General features: G+C 36.1%; 1 protein-coding gene across 3 annotated transcripts in view; it reads right to left on the bottom strand.

The window, feature by feature from the left end:
• Positions 1–27,087, bottom strand: part of cntn4 (contactin 4) — a 250,708-nt gene that overhangs the window by 203,072 nt on the left and 20,549 nt on the right. The window lies entirely within an intron of this gene.

Raw genomic sequence — 27,087 nt, 5'->3', positions numbered from 1 at the left:
AATAAAAAAAATAAAAAAATATGCAAAAGCTATAAAACAGAGAGCACCAGAGAATTTCTCAATGCGCTGGGTCTTTTTTCCTGAACATTTTCTCTATTCAGTCTTTTCCCAGGCGGAAAGACTGAAAGTTTACAGTTTCCCAGAAAAAAACCTGAACTTTATAGGATAGACCTCGGGGAAAGAAAAGAGCCTGAAATTATACATGCGGCTTAGGTGGAAAAAAGTGAAAAAACCTGTCACTACATTTGAGCAATCAATTTATTTAAGTGCACATACTGCACGCAGCATGATAATATCATATAACTGTTGGAGGAATTCACAGAGGGACATCATTTGAAATATTTTTGGATGTCCCTTTGGGCTACCAGCTTTAACTTTCAGAGCAGATTGTAGTTGATAAACATAATAAAACATCCTAAATAGGTGTGAGCAATATGAACTTACAATTTTATCACAATATTTTGTTGTGTACAGTGATAAGAATGAAAGTGATGAAAGAAAACTTCTTTACTGTATTTTTATTAGCTAATTGTACAGCTTTGACTGCATGGCGGCCACAGCCTGTGGAAACCCTGGAAAACAGCAGAGTGTCTGGCAAATTTAGCAGCAACAGGAAGGCTAACGTGGTGGCAGAACATTTGACTTTCTTGTTCTGTAAAGCAGAAAAAGATAAGATTCAGTTTTATTTTGGCACATTTTGTATTTCTTGTAGGGCATGTAGAATAACTTTACTTAAAGGCACAAACACACAGAGACTGGGGCTACAGTTAGCGATGCTAACAACGCTAGTTGTGCTAATTGCTGATGAAAGTTGTTGAGGACTGAAAAATGTTATACATTTCTTGACTTCATTTCACTAAAATACTAAACACCTATATTGTTACAGCTTTATATGTCCCTTTTCTCAAGCGCGCACATAGAAACCCAGCATAACTTCACCCCCATTCATGAATTAATGACCGTTCACATGCAGATATACTCGTTAAATTGCTATTATTGAGTGATTTTGTTGATGGATGTAGCAAGTTTTCCAACCGTTTTACTGTTTGCTTTTCCACTTGAAAAAGCCAAAGTTTATCGCTCGAGCTTTTTTTAAGTAATAAATCATGATGTCCTGAGGTCTGTTTTCACACCCACCTGCTCCCTCTGTAGCTTAAAACTAGTAGCTCTACCACTACAAACAATGTGCATATGGACATAAATGATCAATCTGATACCCACAGTGCATTGAAAATAAAATAGTAAATAATCCACGTTATTTGTAGACGATTTTCTTAATACTCAAGGTCACCTTACGTAGTTTAACATAAAAACAGACAATATTAAAATACACAGTAAAGTACAAAATTAGATTTAAAGAAACAAATGAGATTTGAGTTTAGATTAGAAATATGGCAAAGAGTCTATGTTACAGAAAAATATAAATAAAACACGAGAAATTGGCACAAATTATAGCATATACCAAACAATACCTACATGGTTTATTTCTGTTATCGATACAGATGTGGCGGCGTGGACGAGCTTTGGGGGTCATTTCCACAGTCAGCTGTGGCCCCCTGGACTAGAAGATGTTTTTTTTTTTTTTTTCATTTTTACCTCTGTTACTTGTGTAATTCGATTTTGCATTTAAACAAATACATTTCAGAGATTGGAAATTTTAGATCCTTAGAAATCTGCAACTAATGTTAATGCAAATTTGAGGATAATTACTCAACATTTTATAAATGTCATGTTACATCCTTCCTGTTTATTTTGTATTAATAAGCATGATTATTTTATTTGAAAGTTTACATACAGGTGTTTTATGCATTTATATTAAAGTAAAAGCTTGTTTAGTCTGTCTCCCTGATAAACTCCTCCTGAGCTGTGACTGTATCGATGCACCAGGTTCAGGATGGGAAATTACAATCCCCAGGCAGGAAACCTCAACAACAAAAAAACCATATAATTTATTTGTTTATTTTATTTTATTATTTTTTTCCGTTTTCTACAAGCTTTTGGTTCATTTTGTCTCAATGAAGTTCTCCATTACAAATTTGGATCCATATGTAACCCTAGACGGGATTCTGAATGGAGTTCCACTCCTGAAAGGTCACCAGTTCAACTCTCAGCTGTCTTTGTGAGCATGTCCTCCAAATACAAATACACAAATACAATATGTGTGTTTTTTTGTGGGTGCTCTGAATTTTCAGTCCAAAATGTCCACGTTGAAGTTAACTGGGTGTCGGTGTGTGTATGTGCCTGGTTGTGCTGCCCCAGTAATGAACTGGCAACCTACAAAATGAGTTTTAAGAGATTCAGAACATTTATATATTTTTTATACTAAAGCTTCTGAAGAATGTTGTACTATGCAACATCATGAGACCAGAAATTACACATCTAAAGAAATGCAATGTCAGTTCATTTTTCCAAAAGGTCATTATGGTGTCATCAGTTAATATGAGTCTTTTCAAACAGTTCTCTGGTGCTCTGTCTGAGAAGAACTCTATAATTAAAAGTGTTATTTCTTCACAATCTGTGTTTAGGGATGTATTCTGGTTTGATTGGCATGTTGGGGCTGGGGGCAGTGGGAGTGATTTGCAAGCTGGCAATGAGAAGTTTATTCACACTGACCTTGAATTACTTGGCATCAATTTGGAGCCGTGGCTGTTAACGCTATCAGCATGTATTGGTCTTCGGTGCTAAATCACTTCACTGAAATTTGTCCATTTCTTTGGGAAAAAGCTCAAGTTCAGATTGGGTCAACAGAATCTATGAATATCAGTTTTCAAGTCTTGACATAGATCTGGATTTTGCTTCCCTTCTACATGCATACAGACACGTTCCATAAATCAGAATATTTCAGAAAATCCTTTTATTTCAGGAAGAACAAAGTAGGAAAGACCAAAGTGGGTCACCCAGACATCTTGCTTCAAGCTGTATTCAGTTCTTTATTTGACTTTATTCATGTTTGATGCTGTAAGTGAAGAAAATTCAGCATAGACTGATCTTTGTTTTCCGCCACGCCCTCAAACTACACCACACAAAAATATTACATGACCATTGATGACATCCGCGTATCCATTGAACATATGATTCTGCAAATTGAAATTGTGAAAATAAAATTGCTTAACACATCAATAAAAAACAACAACTCAGTTTTCAATAAAAAAGGTTTTGATCTGGGATGAGGTGTTTCTTTTAGCTGTACCAAAATTTGTGTATTTTGAAAAATTGCCATGGAAACACTTTTTTCACATGTCACGAGTCACATGATCAATTACTGGATGTACTTTGTTTCTTATTTCATGGAAACAACGTTGTTGTCAAATAGTTTTTTCGACATTAGCGATATATCAAAAGTTTTGCGCACATTTGTAATGGAAACATAGCTATTGTCATATCCACGAGCTAATATCACATATCTACCCCCCTTGCCTCTCTCTACTGAACAAGCTTTATTAAAATAGATACAGATATTTTAAGATTATTGGTTGATACTGATGGTAATGCCAATATATCGTACATCCCTAGAGAAAATTCTAAAAACAACTAATGCTGACAATACAGCTAATTTTTGAAGTTTACAAATCAAAATTAACTGGCATCTTAATTTTAATCACATTAAACACAATTAATCCAGGTTTTCATTATAATAAATTTTTAACAATAACAATACAATAAATACCCAGCCATAGAGAACAACACCTGTGTACAATTAAAAGGAAAATTTCTGAAATATGACAAAACATCAAATCAAGTGAGGCTTCAAACAACCTAACATGGTCTGAGCTCAAAGAGATCAATCCATAAACACATGAACACACAGGATTTACTGTATGATACACAAATACACTCAGGGTGAAGAAACCTGTCTCGTAAAAATACATCAGGAAAAATGTGATGCAAACCAAAAGCCAATACATGCTGCTAAAGAAGGACTCAAATATCTTCTAAGCAAGGAACTGAAATCAGTGGTTTCTAATGGTGTTGTTGGAAAAGACAACATATGAAGAGAAAGACAGATGTATTCAGTTTGAGAGTTACTCAAAGAAAAATATAGATTAAGTTTTCTAAAAGGATGTCAAAGGCTGAAGTGAAGCAGCTGCGCTGTTGTAAGGATTAAACAATAATACCGAGCGAGGAAGGAAATCTTTTAGCAGATCTCCCCTGGGACACAAGCAGCAGTAATCTATCACATCCAGTGTTAAACAGATTTACACTTTGAGGGATGTTTCTCAAAAACATCCTTAAAAAAACACAACTATGAGACATTTTGCTATCACAAAGAAGTGAGGGAAACTCTTCTATTCCCCTCCTGCTGAAATTACAGACAGCAGAAAGTTTTTAAAACACAGCAAAAAAGTGGGATGAAACTACAGAGAAACACATAGAAGAAAGGATCGGAAACTGTTTGAGCAGGGCGCGCTCTCATTAATCTCACATTCTCTACCTTCCAGCTCTGTCTTCGGTCTCCACCTACAGAGGAAAGCTCTTTTATCTCCATACATCACATGGAGGCTTGTCAGAGTCTGTCTCAGGTGCATCAGAAGTGCAAGGTTTTGCCTTACACCTAGAGAGCAGTTTCATGCATATTAAAGAGTGTCTTATGAAACCACCAAGGCTTGTGCCTTTTAGGGCTAATGTGTAATTTGTCGATGCTGCTCATGTCCTTTCAATGTTACACATCGCCACTATACGATTAGTTGAAGATAGAACACCTAATCCTAATATATTTCTAAACATGTTAAAAAGACAATGTGTACAAAACAATTAGTGAAACTTGAAATTGAAGCATTTTCTCGAGTTTATAAGCACTTCAATTCTCTCTACATATTAGACTAATGGAGATCTCAGGCCTTATAGACACATTTCAATGACGCCAAGTGTGTGAGATCAAGTCAGGAAAATATTTTAATTTCAAAAAACAGCGATGGAGAGGGAAATAGGTGAGCTATGCTAGCTTGACTTTGACAACCTCAACATGTAGATGTGGTGCGGAATTTGCTGTGGTTTAGTACCATTATTGAGAAAAAGAAAAACGAAATGTTCCATATAAACTCTCAGACAAATCATCATTAGAGTAGGTGTTTAAATTAGCTGATTTTTCATTATATACATTTTTTATATGATCACTTATAAAATCACTTATATGATCACTTATAAAAAATTTGCAGAATAAAAATCAAGCCTGAAAACCCTGAAAATACTGTAGCAGACTTAATGTTCTTCTCTTTTTGGTGTTGAATCCTGATACATTAGTGGACCTGTTGTCAGTTGCTATGGCAACAGGTCTGTTTGTAGCGTAGCCAACGCAGAGAGCGAGAAAACAGAAGTATACGAGTGGTTTTGAGTTGTTTTTCAACATTTTTCCTGTGTTATTTTTCTCTTTGCTGTGGCGCACTGGACCACAGCAGTGGTCAAGTGAAAACCAGCAAATGCATCTGCTGGTTTCATTTTGTTAGCCAAATTGTTAAATCGTGGCAGCGCACTGGATGGCATGTAAAAGAATAGTATTTTGGCCCTACAGGCTTGTGTGCATAGGCAATATTTTCCGGATGTAAACAATATCATGTGTCATGTCTATACTACAGAAGACTCTTTCCTATTGGGGACCAAAATTGCAACATTTGTTACATTTCCAGCTGCTGCAGGTCACTTTCACACTGCACTGCGTTAAACAACTATAACCCTTTGAAAAACCTGTTCTCCCCCCCACCTGTGGTGGCGCTGAACCAAGAATGACGCATAAACCTCCAGAGAAGAGATGAGCACAACTTCCTTCCTCACAAAATGTAGACAAAATTGGAGTGGCGTCAGATTGTAGTGGTTGTAAGATTTCCCTTATCAATCACGAGCCATTTCTCTTGTTATCTCTCTCAATCAATAATTGTTCCATTCACATTTTTTATGCTTTTTTTCTTAGTTTCTTTAAGAAAAAAGAGAAAAGTCTGTACACTTGTAAATTTTGTAGATGACAGATGTAGCGAATTTCAGCATCTTTTTAAATTTTACAGCTTGGATTTCTGGCAAATCTCTCATGGGAAAGTAATACGTTTTGCTGCTTCATCCATTAAATTCTTACCATCCTGATGGTTTTAATCTTCTTTGTCTATCAATTGGTTGCAAGGAAACTCTGTGTATTAACTGTTTAATATTCATTCCTGTTTGTCACATTTTAATACAATGCGAGAATTGCCTTCCTTGTCACTTAGTCATTGTTTCTTGACTCAAATTCCAGTATCTCCACTTTTAATAACTAAAATGAGTCATAAACGCTTTACTGAGTATTTAGCACCTTGTTAGATTTGCTATTGGTTTTAAAATTTTATAGCACTGCTTTAAATGACCTGAGTCTTTAATCACAGACTCATTCACTTTCCCTGTAGCCTTACAACCAATGGCATCTGTGCAAACTGCCCTGACATCTATTGCTAGGTCAAAGAACAGGAAGCTGCTTTATTAACAATTTTTGATCTGGGTCTGTTGAATGAACTCAGGCAAAATATGTCTCTAGTGACCTTCAAATCAGTTTTTAAAAATGTGCTCACTGTGAAAGCCTTTGGCAACATCTGATATATTCACATTTTGTTCTTGTGAACTCCCACAGTAACTTCCTCACTTTATTTTATTTCCTTTGAAACATTTTAGATGATAAGTTCCTAAATCCTAACCTGCAGAATGATTTTTTTGGGCATACAATATCTTTCCCTAAACAACTAGAGCAGGTCATAAATGTACACACAGCCCTGGTTCAGGTTATTATGATGTTAAAGAAAAAATACTCTATTCAATATTCAGTTCTGCCAAGACTCGTGTTTAAAACAGGCCCTTAATCTCTGTGTGGCCCCAAATGTTGATTTCTTTAAAAAGCAAGCTTAAGACACTTTTATTCAGATAAGATTTTAGTTGAATGTCCTACTTATTGTTTTTATCAGTTGTTGTTGTTTTTGTTTTAAATTAAGCCTATATCGTCAACCATCATCATTAGAGGTGTGCCGATCGATCGGCCACTGATCATAATCGACCGATTTCCGTGAAAAAGTGTATGATCGGTGATCGCTGATCATGGTCTCTTGTTGCCGATCACACAAACCGATCACCTGCATCTCATTTCGCAGCCTGCCTGTACAGCTAGTCTCCTCTTTCCTTCACACTCCACAAACGCGCAGCAACAAATCCTAAGCGATGTGGTGTGTAATGAGGTGAATGGGGAAGTTTGTGTGTTGCGGCGGAAAATTGAAGCACGTGGGGTGAAGCAGGTCAAAATGCATCAACACGACGAATCTAATATGGCATAAAATGTCATACTTGACGGAGTTTGGCTGCATCGAGGCTCACTGCAGTGAAAAAAGACATATGGATGATCAGATAGCAGGTAAAGCAGCGCACAGCTACAAACACTCACCCGGATTAGCATGATGGTCAGAAAGCTAAACAAATAACCCACAAAATTATTTAAGTCTTTGAGCTACGATGTAAGACGCTGGTTCTGCTCTCACTGTTGAACCGCTGCTACGCTACAGGTAGTAATATTTCACAGACGGAGCGCCGCTTCTGCTCCACCTGGTAGTGACTCTCACACCGAACCTCTGCTTGAAGCTGCAGCATCTAACTTAAAAAATAAATTTTACATAAAAAACTTCACTGTCTCCTATCTGTCTCCTAAACATGAGACAGATAATCTCTGAAAAAATAATCGATCTCCTCTGCCTCCTCCCTGTTCTGCATAATTACTCCGCTCAGTCAGAAACAGCCAATCAGAACTAGCAGTAATCAGCTAGCCGCCATGCTATCAGGAAGTTTTCATTCAGTAACTCAGGATTGTTTATTGTAATGGAACCTGTATTTGCCTTTGAATGTTAAGTTTTTTACTTGAATTTTTGGCAATGTTGAGAGGTTTTATTTTGACTTTTTGCATTATTTAGCCTCTTCAGAGCCTTCATATGTTTTCAGTCTGTTAAAGATAGTATTACTGATAGCAGTACAATTTGGACAATGCCTGTACTGTTTATTTCTTGGAAAGTTTTTGTCTAAATTAAGGAGAATTCATGGTTCCTTTTTCCACATAATGTAAACCGGTAGTTTTTATGATTAAAAAAATAATAATTATATGATCGGTATCTGTGATCGGCCGTGATCAGCCCTCCTGGGTGATCAGAATCGGCAGGAAAAAACCTGATCAATTTTTGTGTCTGTTAATTTTCGGTTTATCATCCAAAACACTTGTACCATCTTAGTGCAAATGTTATTTATTTTACCTCAGTTTAGTTTTGTGCGTGTGTGCTGTCTGGGAACTTGCTTGATAAGCATATATGGTTTTGTAGCACATCTACCAAATGCATCTGAGATACTTTTGATAGAAAAAAAGCTTTCAAATGGAGTGACAATTAGCTTCATATACAAAAGATAAGTGATCTGATATGAACACCTACAGACTGTGACTTTCTACGTCTTCCTCAGACCATCAGACAGAGAGAGCTCATTGGAATCAATGTTGAAAAGACGGAGAATCATCAGGGAGGCATAATACCTTTAGAGAGAACAGAGCGTACTCACAAGACTGAAGTTACTCTTGGTAACTTTGTTTCCCTCCAGTTGTAAAATCTATTTTTAAAAATATCAAAACCTCACTCGAAGCCCCCCTTCAAGTGAGGGGGGGCAGATATCAGGTCCTTTCAACTGGATCTGATAAAGCATGCTGGGCAGTCAAAGATAACACACTGCTGAAGGCCTCACAACTCTGCTCTTGCCCATTGTTGCTGTAATCTGTTTAGTTACTTGATGCCAGGAAAATGGAAGTTGATAAATGGCGGGACGAGGCGGAGAACATCCAGCAGCGCTTTGCTAACAAAGGAGTCAGCCTGGACTTCCTGGAGCTTCTTCCAGCTATGACACACTTTTTATGCCACTCACGAATAAAGTCAGAAATCAGAATGCTTTTTGCATTGCAAAAGTATTTGCATTAATTGAGCTTTTTCAGATTTTGCCACTTAAAACCTCAAACTTCAACATACTTAATCAAGTTTTTATGTGAATTATTATAAATGGTTTCCAGGAACGCAGCAGACAGGTGAAGGAGAAAGTTCCAGAAAAGTTTTAAGGTGAGTTAACAATATCCTAACCATTAAACATCTTATAGGCCACTATTTGATTGAGGGGTGCAACAATTGCAGTTTTCTGGTCGATCACTGATATCGGCCATATAAGCCTGAACTCCCAGTTCCAATTTTAACCGATACCAATTTACTTTGTCTGAAATATCGCTAAATATAGCAACAAAGTCAGTTGGTTGGCAACAACTTAGTCACTCTGCACGTGACCGCCCACCGGGTGGAGTAACACATATTAATATTACAAGAATAAAGTCCTATTATTACAGTTACAGTTATAAGCATATTTAGTCGTGGCCCGAAGTATTCATGTATTCAAGTATTTAGGCTGAAGGGATATTGACCCCTTTGTAAGGTAGTGTACAAGTCAATAATAATTCCATTCAAAGTGTGATGAACTAAAAAAGACCAGAAGTAGCAGAATTTTTAATTCATGCTTTTATCTGTCTCAGAAATACATTCTAATCCAATGCTGTTTTGATGGTACAGTTGGAAAACCTGCAGTGCAAAACCATCCTGGTATTATTGGAATTAATAGGGGAGGTGTTATGCCAATATTCCCTAATTCCCTGACATAATTTCCAGACAGATTCTGCTGCGAATCAAGCATCTGATATGATAGGTGTAATGTAACATGGCCCCATTTGCTGAAGCAAAAGGGCTGATGATGCTCTTGGGCATAAGCAGGATAAATAACGTGTATATTCAGTCAGCAACGAATTACCTGAAAATTGTAACACTGACTCAATTTCACCCATCACAGAATTAGCAGAATTTTCCATGCACAAAATGAGCCCATAAAGAGCCGCTTCTGAATGGATGGCAGTTGAGAGGTATTACTGGGCTTTAAGAGCGGCAGCAGATAGCAGCTGGAGGAAAACGTGCAGCTCCTCTAAAAATGATACACACTCCTACTAAAATACTAACACCATACAATTTAAAAAAAAATCCATCTCTGATATGAGATAAATGTTGTAAAATTCAACTGGGGCAAAAAAAATAAAACAAAAAAGCAAAATTGCATAAGTGTATCAGGATTCAGCACAAAAAAAAAACAATTAAAAATTTCTCACAAAAAGAACAGAACATTCAGTCCGTTACACTATTATGTTTTTAGGCTTGAAGTTTATTTTGCGATCATAAATAAGTGATTGCTGTGGTAGGTTAGCTACCACTGCTATTAGCTAAGTTAACACAATGGTGGTTAAATAGCTAATTTAAAAACCTGCTCTACTGATGATCTGTCAGAGTTGGTGTGGGTCACATAGTTCTGTTTTTTTAAATTGAACTGAAACACATCGAATTCCACAGCATGTCTACACGTCACTGTTGTCAAAGTCAAGCTAGCACAACTGACCTACCTCCATCTCCCTTGCTTTTTCTTATAAAAACATTTTACTGTCCTTGTTATCTAGTGTTGACAATTAGTAGCAAAGCACTGGGTTCCTTTTTCATTTTTATATGTCACACGTACATTGAAGATTTAGCATGTTGGCAGCACGGGGTGAAGCGTGTGAATCACTTTGCTTCTCAGCTGGCCTGGAAACTCCTTCGGACTCCCCAAAGGAACTGGACCAAGTGGCTGGAGTGAGGGAAGTTTGGGCTGCTATCCTCTTAATCCAACGCTATTTGATTGATTGATTGATTGATTGATTGATTGATTGATTATCTATCTATCTGCCAGGAGATGGGGGCCACACTTCCAAAAGGTACATTAGATGCAGAAACAGGGCTGTACCTACCCAGATGCAACAGCATGCTCCCAGTGAAACATGGTGGTGGCACAATCATGATTTGCAGTTCCATTTTTTGTTGTTTTTAGATGCAAACGATCCAAATACCAGTTTCAGTGTACAGCATCACAACAGCATGCTAAATCGACTAAAGAACTGTCACCAGAAGGAAGCCTGGAACTGAATCTGACAGAAAATCTGTGGGCTGACTTTAAATGGACAAGCGATTTTTAATGTTTACTTTGTCTATTTTTTTATCTGTTTGATTTTTTTTTAATCTTCTTGTATGTTGTTTTTAACTTCTTTATACAAGCACTTTGAATTGTCTCCAGCTGAAAGGTGCCATATAAATAAAGTTGCCTTGCCTTTCCTAGTACAGACTAATATTCTTTCTTCATGTCTTCCAGTTGGTGAACATACACATGACACATATTTATTAAGTTAATATTATCTTATTAAACACATCAGATATACCATTCCAACCTGACCATCTTAATGCTAATTGGAGCTTTGAGCTCAGTTCAACATCCATAACAACATGCAGGTGTTGTTATGCTGTGAATCACCTTCTGCTCTCTGTGCTGTTTACTCGGTTTAATTAAAAGGTCCAGATGATTATTTTCACTCTCAGCTTTTCAGACCCCAACCTTATTAGTCATCAGTGAATGTATATATGTGTGAGTTTTATTTTTTATTTATTTACTGATGAATAATTAACACCAAGCCTCCATGTTTTTTTTTTGAAATTCCAGCTTCTTGTTCTCCTTTGTTACCGACACAATTTCCTTTGTTTTAATTCCTTTCCTTTTTAGTGAATAGTAAAAAGTTGTGCTCTTTTTAAATTTCATGAGAAATGTTTTAACAACACCTATGGTTTGTTTTCCTGCTAAGAGTTAATTTCTAAATGTAAATCAGGTCTAATTTTTGTTTGTAATATTCAAAGTCATTTGGGTATAAAGTGCTTCTCCAAATTGTACAAACCCATTTTAGAAAGACAATAACAAGATATTGATATATAACTTTAAACATTTTTCTGCCCATAACATGACAAATATGAGCATTTCAAGTAAAAAACAAATAGATATCTGATGTAAAAACATAAAAACACAGCTGTGTTAAGTGTGCACACCTTAATAATATGACATCCTACGTCTGGCTTCTTCTCATTTTTGGATTAGTCAAATACACAAGTTAGAATTAAAGATGCACTGATATGATATTAGTATCTGTATCAGTCCCGATATTGAGAAAAATTCTAGATCTGGTATTGGTGACAATGTGCCCAATCAGCAATGGCAGATCTAGTCAGTCTAACTCTATGCTTTGTGCTCTGAGTGATGTCATGCTTTATTTATTTATTTTATATTATTTTATAGAATTCCTAATTGCACTTTCTGAACCATTTGAATGAAGATTTGTTGCAGTTTATTTTTACGTTTGACCAATGTAGTTAACCCTGTTGTTTCAGTCAGTCTCAATTTATTTATCATTTATTTTACATTAACTGTTATACTACTAAGTGGTGCGGACAGCAGAAAGGATCATGGGGGCCACCCTTCCCTCCGTTCAAGACCTTTCATCCCGGCGCTGCGTGTCCCGGGGTCGAAACATCGTCAGAGACCCTTCACACCCACAGCATGGATGGTTCTCCCTGCTGCCCTCTGGAAAGAGGTTTCGAAGCATCCGGTGCAGGACATCCAGGTTCCGAAACAGCTTTTTTCCACTTGCCATTAGACTGCTGAACTCCCAACCGTATTGCACTTGAAAATCTGGTCTCCACATTATATCTGCCTCTTGCATAGAACAAAGAACTCTTTTACTGTTATTCCTTCACTCTATATTTTCTATATTTAGATACATATTTACTGTCTTGAGCTGTATGCAACGAAATTTCGTTTTGTATTCACCTTGTGTATGCAATATGACAATAAAGTTTAACTAACTAACTAACTAACTAACTAACTAACTACTAATTACACAGTCTGATCTGACTGTTATTACATTTTTGACAAGGCTTGTGAAGATATTGGTGAATTTCAGTGTGCTGTACTGGTGCAGAGTTATCAAATAAATTTGTATTTCACTATATTTAGTCTGTGTTTTAAAAAAATGAAACGTTTTAAGTCAATTCAGCATGTTTTTTCTGCATGAGATTGGCATCACACGATTCTAAACATCAAATATCTGTATCAGTATCAAAAGTGAAAGAGTGGATCAATGTTAAACAGTTAAAAGGGATTAAAATGATCTATTGTATGACTACAATAGATCAGATCTGGAGAAAGGTAAGATTGCAGAAATTAATTTCAGATTTAGAGAAACCAGAGATTTCACTAAATCTGAAAAAAAGTTTGAAACTGTCTGGAGGGCTGCCAAGAGGCAGACAGCAATGACGTCTGTGTTTCTATTTACCATAAAATTTCACAAATTGGAATTACAAAATTAGATTTGCTTAATAGAAACAAGCCAATTTGGAAAAAAAAACAAAACTCTTGTTGCAGGATGATGTTGTTTTTCGGCTATATGAAAGCCAAAAAACATTTAGTGTATTTTGTAAAATTGCATCACACAACTCATCTGATCAACGACCTGATGATACTACTGAGGGAAAAGATGGAAGCAAGTGATAAGAGGATGATGTTTGTTAATGACTTATCACACCAAACTTATTCATGTCTGATTTTCTTACTTAAAGGAAACACAATTGCAAAATAGTGTTTTGTTTTTTTTTTTCCAACATTAGGAATTTATGCAAGTGTCAATCAAATGCAGATGCCTATTCTGCAGATTCACTCACCTCAGCATGCTAAATACTTTAAGTGGCTCCAAATATTAATTTTCTTCCATATCATTATTTGACCACTTGTGGGCACTCCAGTTACTATTATTGTTTATGAAACTCAAGTTATGCAGAAATATTAGGAAAACTATTTACCTTCACCCTCTGTTAGGTGGTACTTATTGTTTTGGTCAATTTCTATTTCAAGTGGACAAAATAAAAGAATGGAACACACAGTCAACTCAGTAGATGTGGTAAAATTAGTTGTCAATTAATGTAAGATTTATCACAAAGATAATGTATGATATCCTTGCGATGGCTCTGAATGGCTCCTTTTTTTATTTCCTGATATCTGTTATATTTCATAGCTAAGCTAAGAAGTTTCTTCTGTTTTGTATTATTATTTCTTGCCATCATAAGCTTAAATGGATGAACCAGCTAATTGTTCTTTGATACAATGGCTATGGGAACTCATTTATCTGAACCCCGGGCATCTGAAATGGTCTGATAAACAAACAGAGCCTTTCCAGAATACCTAATAATTTCATAATGGGAAAAAACTGATTACATTTTTAATACCTGAAACATCTGCAGTTCTCTTCAAGCTTATTTTAAATGAACACAATGTTCCTCCTGCTGTACATGTGAAAATGGCAATTAGGAAATACTTCTTTTTCTTCCCCTCTGGGATACATAAAAGATAATGTCCTAAAATATAAAGGAGAAAAAACAAAGTTAGGAGAGAGGCCAGAGCCAGCACAACAAAACTTTAGCATTAAGTAATTCAGTAACATGTCTGTTAAGACCCATTTGAACAAAATATGTGAAAAATAGATACCAAGGTACAGGGCTGGGTGCCCCTGCTTGGCAGCTGAAACATGGCTAACACTTTTTCAGTCCGATTTGTTTCACCACTCAACCACAATTTGCTCTGATTTAATGTGGTGATTTAATGGAGAACAATTCCAAGCTACGTGGCAAGTTACAAAGAAGCAAAAATGTGGAACATGATCTTATTGTATTAATGTATGACAAAAATTATTTTAAAAAAGAAATTAGAGGCATTTGTGTATGTGTATGAATAGTGCATTTGGTTTGGGATCAAGAGTGTGAAAATAATGATGTGTTCTGCAACAATAGGACAGGGTGTGTGTCATATGTCTTCATTTGTACTTATTTTTTTATATATTTAGATATGGCTGAAAAATGCATTACAATATAACAGTTTCATATAATTAAGTCTTTTCTCTGAACTGGAGGTCTGGATTTTGAAATGTTTCAGTTTTGTCTCAGACAATGGATGGAAAAGGCCCCAACGTCATAACATATTTGGCAAGTGCGTTAACTCTGTCATAAAAGTTGAAAACACACCTCAAGCAAGCATAAAAACTTTTTTCTGAAATTGTAGAAGTTATTTAGTATTTTGCTGTTTCTATCAACCTTTTCTAATGAGATACTTCAAAATCATTTACTGAAACAAGGACATAAATGACGCACTTGAAAATAAAACGATGAATCTAGCTATAAAAGGAAGTGTGTCAGCTAACAGTATCAGTACAATATCAGTACAGTTCATTTTTAAAAGGCATTTAAAAAATCTAATTAAATAAAAGTCAACCGGTGACAGAAATTATTTTGGCAGTCCGCACACCTGAACAAAACCAAGAGATTTTGGAGTCTGAAAATATCAAGCCCTGAAAATGGACATCTTGTTAAATCATTTTTGAAAAGTAAAGTAAACATGCTTTTTTCTTTAGCTATTATATATCAGTTTGGTGTAAGATAATATTAGCGGTAGAATAAATGTGTTTGTTTTGGTGGCTAATTGTGAGCTGCAATTTTTTAAATAACTGATAATCAGGTTCAATAAATTTCTTCTTTTTTTCAGTTTCAGTAATCAGACTTGTTCCACTGTCATCTAGTCCATCTATAATCGGACAAAAGCTTAATGTGTGGATTCAGTGTTGTGGGTTCATCCAAGTGAAAAATAATTATTTTTCCATTTGTTACGAACAAATGAGAAATTTATGTATCAAAGAATCTATCTTCACTTCATTTACATTGTCTGAAAAAAAAAACATACAAAGGGAAAATTCCTTAATTCCTTACATTGTGGTTTGGTTACAACAGGCCACTAGAGAAGAAATGTTGGTTTGTGAAGAGGATTGATCTTGCTGCTAGATCAGGTTTGTAATGCGTTTCATGATCAATAATAATTCATCTCTCGATCCCTGACTGCATTCTCTGCCTTCTCCAGATAATTACTAATTAAAAACAATCATATTTACCACTCTTGTGCTCTCTCCAATTTAAAAGCAGCAAAAACTACAGGTCAGTTAGAAAAATAGCCCTAACCCTACTGAAATAATTTCAGTAGGGAAATAAGAAAGAAAGATAAAGAAGTGGAATAAACATATATTGTGGATACATACGCAGCATTGCTGGGCTTTTCCAATATATGTTTCTGATAAGGGTGAAATTAAATAATGTCCCTAAAAAATAGATCAAATAAGCAGCATTTTGTAATAGTCTAGAATTCATCTAATGGATACAGGAACTAAAAATTTTATTTATAAATCTTAATTTTATAGGTTATTATGACTTAAAACATGATCAAAAGAATAATAAACATTTTCACTTTGTTTCATATATTACTCGTATAATAAAAGTAAAAAAAAAAAAAAAAAAAAAAAATATATATATATATATATATGCATTCATTCCCAGTTCAACCGGATCTTTAACATCCATTCATGTGGATTCTGGATGCTTTCCTTCGTTGTTTAATAATATAATTTGTTCAGAACATTCTTTCACCTGAGCGAGGTTCTCCTGAGAAACGGAGGGCATTTTGCACCTGATTTTGCAGACAGTATTCCTCTTTAGAATTCAGCAGAATTAAGAAAAGGATTTCTGCACAGCAATAAAAGGTTATTTGATGAAAATGTTCCCTCTGCTGCCATTGATTGCCAAATTGAGTGGTGATTTTCACATTTTCTTTGTTGCTTGGGTTCATCCTCAAAAGAACAAATTGCCACGTTGCATAATATAACCACTTTACTTCATCAACATCCACATCTGCCATCCTATTTTTTTTTTTTCATTTTCCAAAGGGTTGTGGTCTTCTGGTAGTACAATCAAACCATACTGTCTACTGAGAAGCACTGGTATGCCCCAATCAGCTTGTGACAATCAAGACTTGAGTAGAAGTAACAATGAAATCTTCTGTGATTGTTTTTCTCAACCTCTTAAGTGTCACACAAACATGTTTATGTTCTTGGCGTATTGTTAATCCGTAACTACCACAAAAGTTCTATTATATGGGTTATATTTAGGGCTGAAACATTCCTCGAGTGATTCGAGTACCTCGATTATTAAAATTCCCCGAGGAAATTGATCTGCCTCGAAGCCTCGTTAACTTATGTTTTATTATTTAGCGCACCGTGTTCTGGCCGGGTTATTATTTGCGTTGTGCAGAGCTCTCTCTCACTTCCGCCTGAGTTGGTGACGAAAGCTAAGTATTAGCAGCATAACGTCTAATTTTCAAGTTCGGCCGTGGGGATTTTATTGATTGGTGATAATGTTCAGGTTTTTGTCGTTTTTCGGGGGACCAACAAGCATCCTTAAAATGCCTGGAGTTCGGCAGCCTTTCTCCTCCCGGAGCTGCTGCCTGGTGGCCGGTTCTGAGTGAACGGCAGAGAAAAGTGCTGAAGGTGTATTTATACAGGTGAGCGGACAGACTGAACATGGCAGGCGGCTTCACATTAGTAAGTAGGTGTAGCTTTACGGACGAAGTGGAAAATTTATTTCATATTATCCCAGTCTCAACAAATGGGTGGCGGTCGAGGAGCTCATTGTGGCGACACGTAGCTGGTCGATGTTTCTGTGTGTGACGAACGAAAGTATAACATCTCGTCATAAACACAAAAGCTATAAATGGCTGGACAAGGTGAGAGTTCATCTCTTAAGCTGGAGTATAGACATTTTTTATAAGCATATATGTGAGCCTCCCTCTTTATTAATACACTGAATATAATTTCAGATTTTTGTACAACTTTTTTTCAGGTTAACTTAGAAAGTGAGCTGTTATTGTTACAGGTTAATTTTCTAAACTACAGAAAAGCTATTGTTAGCTCAAATGTGAAAAATTGGACTGATGTTGATAAATGATAGTTACGCAACTGTTATGTTAGATTTACCGTTTTATTTTATTATTTTTTATCCGATTAATCGTAAGAATAATCAATAGGTTACTCAATTACTAAAATATTAATTTACAACAGCCCTAGTCAGATTATTTTCAAAATGTCTGTATGAGTTATGTCACGCATTCCCAAGTATGTATCCACCAGTTATCAGTAAGTTACAATTAAAGTTGCAACTTCTGTATTTTGTACTATGCACTGCCGTGCAGTCCATTCCCATTTTGATTACATTTTGGTAAACAACCCCTTTTGGATACATGTAGTTAATTCATGGCGTCAGTTTTATTTCTTGTTGTTTAGTAGTTTCATGTACTATGGAAATAAACACAAAAAATTATTGGAATATCATGTGAAAATGTATTAAATAATGTACTATCATCTGAAAACATTTCCTACTCTATTTAGGTAGAGTGACTCATTTCATCCAATCAAGTCTTAAGAAATATGTCAGATTATGATTACATTAGACTCAATATAATATACTCCACTGAGCCATCAAATTTGAATCTATTAAATCCAACTTTGTCTTTTTATGTAATCTAAACATGATTAAATTAAAATCGCAATAATACCTAAAATGTAAATAACAAAAACATTTGTTTCTGCAACTGACTTTTTTTTAACTTACTTACATATTCTATTAATAAAGTAGGAATAGTTAAGTTTGTATCAGATTTTTGTCTAATGGACCTTACTTTGTCTTACACCTGACAACTGAGATTTATCATTGTTTGAAGCTTTTGTGTAAAGTTACAAAATACTGTCAAACCGTGATATTTTTACTTTGTCTCATTGTACCATAATTAATTGGGGTCATGCCTATTTCCTTTTTCCATACTTTCAAGGTGCACTCAAATCAGCCCTATTTAGTCCACTTTAACCAAACTCTGGATCAAACACTGGTTTGTTTGCCCAGAAAGGGAGGTGTGAAAACATAATCGAACTCCGATGAAGACTAAAAATCAAACACTGATCCGCCTACAAACCCAGGTCTCCGTTCAGTTGAAGTGAACTCTGGCACGGTTTGAATACCAAGCGGACCTGACACCGCTCCAAAACCAGGAAGCGAAATATACCGCACGGCATTCTGGGTAAATACAACCAAAACAAATGAGCGCTAGCGGGAGAAACGCCATGTGGTCTTTTGCCAAAGACAATCCTGCAACCATTAAAACTTAAATCGATTCCATTTCCGTCTACAATTTAGTGAAGAAGACAGTTGCGCCAGTGTTTGTGTAATTTCCTTCAGTGGTCATTGGCGCAGCACCACCACAGGTGAGGAGATGAACAGTTTTTTCAAAGGGTTTGCTTCATTTGACACAGTGGGGTGTGAAAGAAAACTGCAGCAGCTGAAAATGTAACAAATGTTGCAACTTTGGTCCCTCACCGAACTGAGACTAGTGGGAAAACACCCTAACTTATTATTATTAACACACAGAACAAAGAGCAGTTTTATTAAATTGATTTGTTGGATTTAACCCAAAAGTAAAAACAAAAGGTACACCCATTGACGTACAATAAACCTCTAAAAATATGCTCATGTGGATTTTAAATAATAAATAAAACACAACAACAACAAAGAAAACATCCCTGCATAGAGGAGAGGTGAACTGTATCATCAGAAGTGTCTGGCCTTACTCCGAGATCACTTGTAAAGAGAAAGATGTTTCCAGGGCTTATATAAGTCCATTTAATAATGCAGCAGTCCCAGCGCTCACATCCCCCGTCGAAGCGGGTTGCTGTGTGGCGGTGCTCTTATTAAGCACTCAATTAAAGCCGTTCCCAAGGAAGAGGCAGTGTGTGCAACATTGTTTGAATTAGGAAACGTCGGCGGCTCAGACGGTCTGTGAAGACGTACCCCAGAGGAGCGCAGTGCCTTGAAACCAAAAGCCTAGAAGTGGCAGATCATCATAAAGTATCACAAAAGCAGGGAAAATGATTTTAATTTGATTGAATTACAAATAGGGAATTTAGAGATTCAATAAGAAAGGATAAATAGAGCAGGAAATGGAGCCGCCTCAAAGAACCATTTAACGGTCTTCTTTGTTTTGTTCTTTTTTTTTTGCTTCATCTAAAAAATACAAAGACACTCAGCGATGGGACTGGCAGACAATAGCAACCAGCACTGCTGTATAACCAAGTACTTCATGACAGCTGAGAGCTCCAAACACACAGAACCACGCACATAATGACAAGAGCTTACGATGCTGCAAATTACATTTAATCCACAGTTCGCTTTGACAACAATTATGATCAGCATAATTATCATGAGTGTATTTCTTCTGTGTTGGGAGAAAGGTTTAACAGGAAACTGAACACAATCATCAAGATTAGCTAGTTTAGAAAACTTTTCATGTTGTGCATATCTTTTTTGGTCAAAAATAATTATTTTATTTTTGGAAAAAGGTAGAAAGAAAAAGCATGGATGCATCTACAAACAGCCACTTTCAAACACAACTCATCTTTTCTGTTTTGTGAGTCCACTTTTTGAATGAAGCATAATCCTGACAATCATAGAATTTTTAGTTCTTAGAGGCCATAAATACCAACATTTCCAGTCTGCTGATTGGCAGACATGTTTTTCTTTGCAACGCCTGCAGCTGGGCTCATCAAGCAGCTCCTCTCTGCCTGATTTACACATGTGATGTCTGGTGGACAGAACACTGAGCTGCTCTGTGGTTCGGCAGCATCGAGGACCTTTGTTTATTCAGCATTTATCGTCCCACGGGCAAATGTCTCCAAGCTGTTTATTTTTTAAAAATTAATAGAGTTCAGGTTAAAACAAAACAAACAGTTAAACTGAAACAAGCGGCTTTCTGCTTTCATTTATTTACAGTTAGCTTCATCAAAAGACCTGTGGAAATTTGACTTTGGCTTGACCATGAAATATTAAATCGCTGTTGTGGCAGTTTGATTTTTATTTTCAAACTACTGAATTATATTTTCTAGAATGTGTAAATGTGTTTTTTTCTGATGGAGTCATACTAATATTTTGGTCAGTATCGACTTGAAAGAAAGGAATCCTTCCAACCTCAAAAGATTTTGACCTTGTCACAAAAGAAACTTATAAAAAGCTGGACAATAGTTACAGGTTTTATTCCTGTAATGCCAACAAAGATTTCATTAATTTGTGAGGATATAAATCATTTTCAACATGCTATTAAACGAACATTAATATTTTTTGTGCCTGTCCCATGTGCAAAATGAAAAGTCTTGAATGAATGAAAATAATTGCCATTACAATTCTGTTAATTACTCTTATAACTGCAGCATATTTTCTGAAGTGTTTCATTTATTTTGCCAACACGGTGTCTTTGCAAAGATCGGTGTGTTATTGAAAAATGTTGAATGAACAAAACAAAGACTTGTTTTTAATTGGTTAAAAAACCTAGCCTGAACATTGCTTTTAAAGCAGTTTTGCTTGGTTCTCATCTCTCTTTGGTATTCCGTTGAGTCTTTCTCCCACTGAGCTAGATTCCTCTGCTAGAGATTCAACCGGTCCAATCAGCGAACAGAAGGACAAGTTATGAATGATTACATACATTTTCTGAGCTGTTTTAAAATTGTATTCTTCCTGTAGTTTTAACAATGGAAGTGGAGGAAGTGAAGGAAGGCTTTCAGCCCATGTTGGTCATACTTCCAAATATTGAAACAGTCACCTCATTGGGCACTTCTCTCTTTACAGTGGACAATGGTTCTTTACAACACATGTAATTTGAGACAAGGGACAGAATCAAATGTTTGACCCACTTATATACCTTAAGGGTTTGGAGGTCACCTATTGGCCTCCTGCAGGCACCATTACTATGCACTGAGTCATGTCCACAAAACAATTTTATAGCTGTTATGAATATTGCCACGTTTTACAAACAAACAAGGTCATTAGTCCAGTTTTTGATGTTTATTGAACTTTTAAAAATCACAGCCCTCTGCAGTGGCCACAACAAAGGGAAAACAAGCAGGCGTAAAAAAAACTTTAAACCACGTATATTTTGCTTTTACTCACTCCTTGTGCCAGGAGTTCTGTCGGTTGCCATGGCTAGACCACAGAGCCGAGGCCACATTGAAAAGCCAAGGCAATGAACAAAAAAACATTTCTGACACAAATACATAAAAACCCCAAACTGAACATTAAGTCTGTAACAGTTTTATGTTTTTTGAATTTTCAGGCTTGATGGATTTTTTATTTTTTTTTTGCAATCTTTAAGAGTTAGTTGCTTTAACACTAGTACTGGTTTATTAGTTAATTTAAACCTCTGCTCTAATGATGATGTGTCAGAGTGTAGGTGTGAGGGTCACCTTAATTTAGTGCCAACTGAAACAAAACATACCAAACTCCGAAGCACATTGTACGCTTTTAGGTTGTCAAAGGTAAGTTGTACTTTGTACTTTCTCAATGTTTTTCTAGATTAAAACTTTTTCCTGACCTGATCCTTGGATCTTTGTATCTAGTTGTGGGAGCACTGAGGACTAATAGCAAAACATTGCCTCCCTTTCTCTGATTCTTTGCGTGATTGTGTGATATTCCTGATCACAGCTATTGCAATGTTGCTTGTTTGGTTAACTAAACGTCATGTGATGTCCAAACCAGTAATGTATAACGATGGTTTGACCCAAAGCAACAGAATTCCAATTGCCATGAAAAAAAACTGAAGCTAAACATCTTTCACATTTACGTTAAAAATTGATGGAACTACTGATTGATGACTAAAATCTTTAAACTTATATGTCCTAATATTTTATTTCTGATATCTCAATAAACATAATTGCAACCACAGGAAAATATTATTATTATTTGACTGATAAGCAAAAACAAAATGATTTTGAGAGATATGGCCTTAGACACCCTGCACACTACTGTTTTGATCATTTTCATTACAGCGATCCACCAGTTCTACAGAATGAAGATTCTCCGGTGAGTGAAAAATTTTGTAAAAAAAAAATAATAATAAAGAAATAAAAATAATAAAGAAAAAAAGAACCTCATCACGACCTGTTGATTCCATTTGAGTTTTCAGACAGCACACAGGTAACAGCAGTGGAGACTATACAGCCATGACTAACCCAGGGGGCCCAGGCAGATGTAGTGTCAGCACTCTGATAAAACAAATCAATGTGAAGAGTAGAAACTGCCTATGAGTCCTCACACCGAAGACTCACCAATGTGGAATCTACACAAAACCTACGTCTTCGTTCCTTCTGCTGGGTTTTCCTGAAGAGGCATGAAATAAAAATGACCTTGATGACACATTTCTTCGAAAGGCTACTTCCCGGGGAAAGCATACGATGAATGTTTTATGCCATGGCTCTAAATGTGCATATCCTAGGGTATTTTTTTCCTGTCACTTCAGTGCTCTGTCACTCCTGACAGATTCGTTGGCTTATAGCACGTGGCCAAGCGTTAAGGGTTGCTCCGCTTCCAGACTCGAGATGTTGGGACCCGCTGCACTTTGTGTCTCCAAGCAGGTAGCCAAAACCAAAATAAAATAAAAAAATCCAGTTGTTATCCTTGACATCTAGACAGCAAGGAGCTGTCACCAGCAGGTACTGGTTTGTGCTTTAGCGTGTAGACATGTTGCATTTTATTTACGTCCAGAAATTTCGTGCATATGCAAAAGTCTGGAGGGCAAAAAGACAATTCTTTTACTAAACTTTCCATAGCCGAGATACCACAGTGGAACATTTCCATTAACAAAATAAAACCTGGAGATGTAGGTATTATTCATTTAGTGCAGTGCGGCACAGCAAAGGGAAAATAAGGCAGACAAAATGCTGAATAACTCAAAACTACTCATGTTCTTTTTTCTCGCTGTCAGCTACACACAGTCGTTGCCATAGCAAATAGCAGTAACACCACTATATGTATCAGAATTCAACACAAAACAAACAAAAACATTCAAACATTTCCACATAAGGAACATAACATTCATTGAGTTACAGTTTTGTACTTTCAGGCTTGATGTTTATTTTCCGATTATTAATAAATGACTGGTAGACTAGCTAGCTACCACAGCGGTGGTAGATCAGCTAATTTAACTCCCTGATTACTCTGATTATCCATCAGATTTGGTGTGTAGGTCGCCCTTTGTTTTACTGAACCTAAACACACCAAATCCTACAGCAATCTACAAGTTTAAGAATGTCAATGTCAAGCTAGCATAACTGACCTACTTCTCTCTCCCTTGCTATTTATGACATTACACTGCAATGTGTCTCTACTGGTCATATGACGAATATCTAACTTAGCCATGAAAACTAATTTCTTTTCATCAACTAGCAGTTCTAAGGTCAACTGAGACTTTGTTAATGTTCCTAAACCTAGCTAAAAGCAACGATACAAACCAGTGCAACATCTAAGCTAATTACAGAGAAAAATATTCAGCAAAATTACCAGAAAGACAAAACTTGCACAGAGCTGAGAGAAACTGCAGTATTTTTACTCACGGTAATCAAATCCTGGAATCCGATGGCTATTTGCTAATCAAATCAGTTACACAATCAACCCTCTCCTTCACCCTATCATCATTTACAAAAAAATAAAAAATGATTATCAGATGTCCGTAATGTCCCCTTGATGCTGCACTACTGAGTGTAGAAACTAGGACCGAGATGAGGATTAATCCTAGTAGCTGAATCCTTGTAAGATGTAGCAATTCTCTTTTTGCCTCTTCTTGTACAGCCCTTTAGAATAAGTTCCGCTCTTGTCAAGTCAGATTACAAGTGTGGAAGCGATCGCTGAGAGCATCACTGGAGCTGCTCCTTTAGTCTGTCTCATGCAGGCCTATATACATCAGCAGACCGATGCTCAGGAATAGTGCATACTGCGTCATTATTCCCCCTTATTTTAAATGTCTAACAAATTACGCCATTAAACAAAGTGTTATTAACAAAAATTAGTGTAATAATATGAAGACATTTTGGCAGATTTTAATAAAAATTTCTGAGTAGATAATAGTAAGCTCAAAAGCTAAAAGACAAACTAATGCCAACCACTTATTTTATATGCATTATAAACTAAATTTGTTTAATTCAAACTTATTAAGTAGGTCTATTACAATAAATTTTGCTGGACGATGCATTGTCCCACAAATTATTATGCCACTGAAAAATCAAAAAATACTTTAATTTCTAAAGAATTTTTCACACTGGAACCATTTTAAATATACAAAAGAAAACAAAACAAATAAAACAGCAATAATTAAAATCGATTATGAAGTCTCTGTAACCAAAATTGTCTTTAAAAAAATAATAGTCATTCAGCTATTATGACTAGGCAGAGAAAACAGGCAAAAGTGGCAGGTAGTGCAGACCAAGTACTTTGTGCTGGATGTCAAATGTTTGCAGTGTTTCTCAAAATGACTTTTCATCAATATTAAAAGGGAGCATTCAAGTGGACAGCGATTGTCAATGAGATGCATTATTTAACATGGGATTAATTGATTTATTGCTTAGTTTGACAGGCTTACTATTAAGATCCTTTTGATAATCTAGTTTGCCCTCAAACGTTGAAAAAAAAACACCTAAAAGTAAAAGAGTTAAAGAAGAAAATTATTGAGTCGGAAGCATAAAATTTGATTGAAACTTTTTAAATCATCTTAGTAAATATCTAAAAGTTTTCCCCGAAAACCACAGCTAATACATTAATACATGCGGTTTATTAGGAATGACTACTGCAGGGTTAAATCCCTTTTTTTTCACTGTGCCTGTGAGCAGTGACATTACCACTCCAATTCAAAGGGTGGCACCAAACATGGATAAGATAGAAAAACATAACTACTATGATATACTGAGGGAAAATGTTTTTTTTTTTTTATTTTTTCTTTTCAGTATTTTTCTTCTCTTTTTTATCATCAGTGTACAAGCTACTGCACTGTCATCTTCTAAGAGATTGGAGAGAAAATTGTGTATCTCTGAGTGTGACAACTGTTCAACAATAGCACAAATGTGAGCAAACACGTGTTGGTGAGGTCAAAGTGGCACATATACATGAACGTGGAAAAATATTTTAAGATCTTCAGGAAGCATACATTTCAAGAAAGTTTGGCTTAAGGCTTATCAACAGTCACTAAACAAGCTGAAGCTAAATGAAAACTTTAAATACTTACACCAACATGTAAACTTTTTAAAAAGCACTACCCTAATGACAATTCCTAACTTTCATCAAGTATATATACTCATAAGAAAATGCATGTATTCATAACACAACACATAAAACTTAACCCTCTTGGTTAAGATTGAATCAATTTGTTTAGGTAAGTGTAGGTTTGATAGTAAAAATAGTTCTGACCCTCCCCAAGCAAAATGAGTTTGGACTGAACACCAAAACGAAGACATTCTCCATTCCTCCATGTAAACAATGTAATAATGTCATTGGAACAGTGAAAGTTGACATGACAGCCACAGAAAGATGTCCATCATCACAAATAGCAAATAGCCAAGCACGATATTCAACATCATTTTTAAGCTATATTCGGACGAGCACCTTGTCCTAGCAAAGGTTACATTTTCGATGTATTTTACAAAAAGTTAAAGATAGCCAAGGTGTCACTTGACTATCTTTGAACTAAATTTAGATGAGTACTATGTTAAACTTTTAACATATCTTACAGAAAGATGAGGACTGACTAACCTGACATAGCAACAAAAACACAATGACCACCATAGATGTCCACAAATTATCTTTGATTTAAAATTGGAGTATTCTATTGGTTAATATTTAACACTCCCATAAATTAGTTTTTATAGTGTACAACTGTTGATTCGTGTTTGTGGAGCAAAACAGCTAAAGTTACGGCTTCCATTTGCTATGCCAGTGACCAGACACACAGATCCCAGAAACTTATGGTGGCTTTACACTGCAGTGCTGCCCATTAGACACTGGCTGCAAACTACCAAAAATGCTCTAATCCATCACCATGACCCGAACCAGCATCACCAAAATGAAGACAAAACTATTTTTTGGATTTTATTTATATCCACAATATGAGTACGTTCCTTGTAAGGGTTAGCGACTGGCTTAAAAGCGAAGTTTGTTTTTATGCTCCGCGTTCGTCCCGTCCGTACAGGGGACACCCGGTCATTGGCTGCGGCGGCACTCAGTGCAATCTGCGGGGATTATGGCACTGGTAGGGAGGGTCACCAGCCGGCGGGATTAGCCGAACATCTGCAGCGATCGGAGAGACGCGCTCACAGATTTAGATTACTTCGCATCCAACATGATGACGGTCCCACAACAAAGTAGACAAATACGATCAGTACGACGGGGAAATTCAGAGAAA

This window comes from Poecilia reticulata, chromosome 5 (genome assembly GCF_904066995.2).
Source record: "Poecilia reticulata chromosome 5, P_reticulata-male-v2, whole genome shotgun sequence".
Taxonomy (NCBI): Eukaryota; Metazoa; Chordata; class Actinopteri; order Cyprinodontiformes; family Poeciliidae; genus Poecilia; species Poecilia reticulata.
Note: the sequence above shows the minus strand (reverse complement) of the source record. Positions and strands in the feature narration are given on the sequence as shown.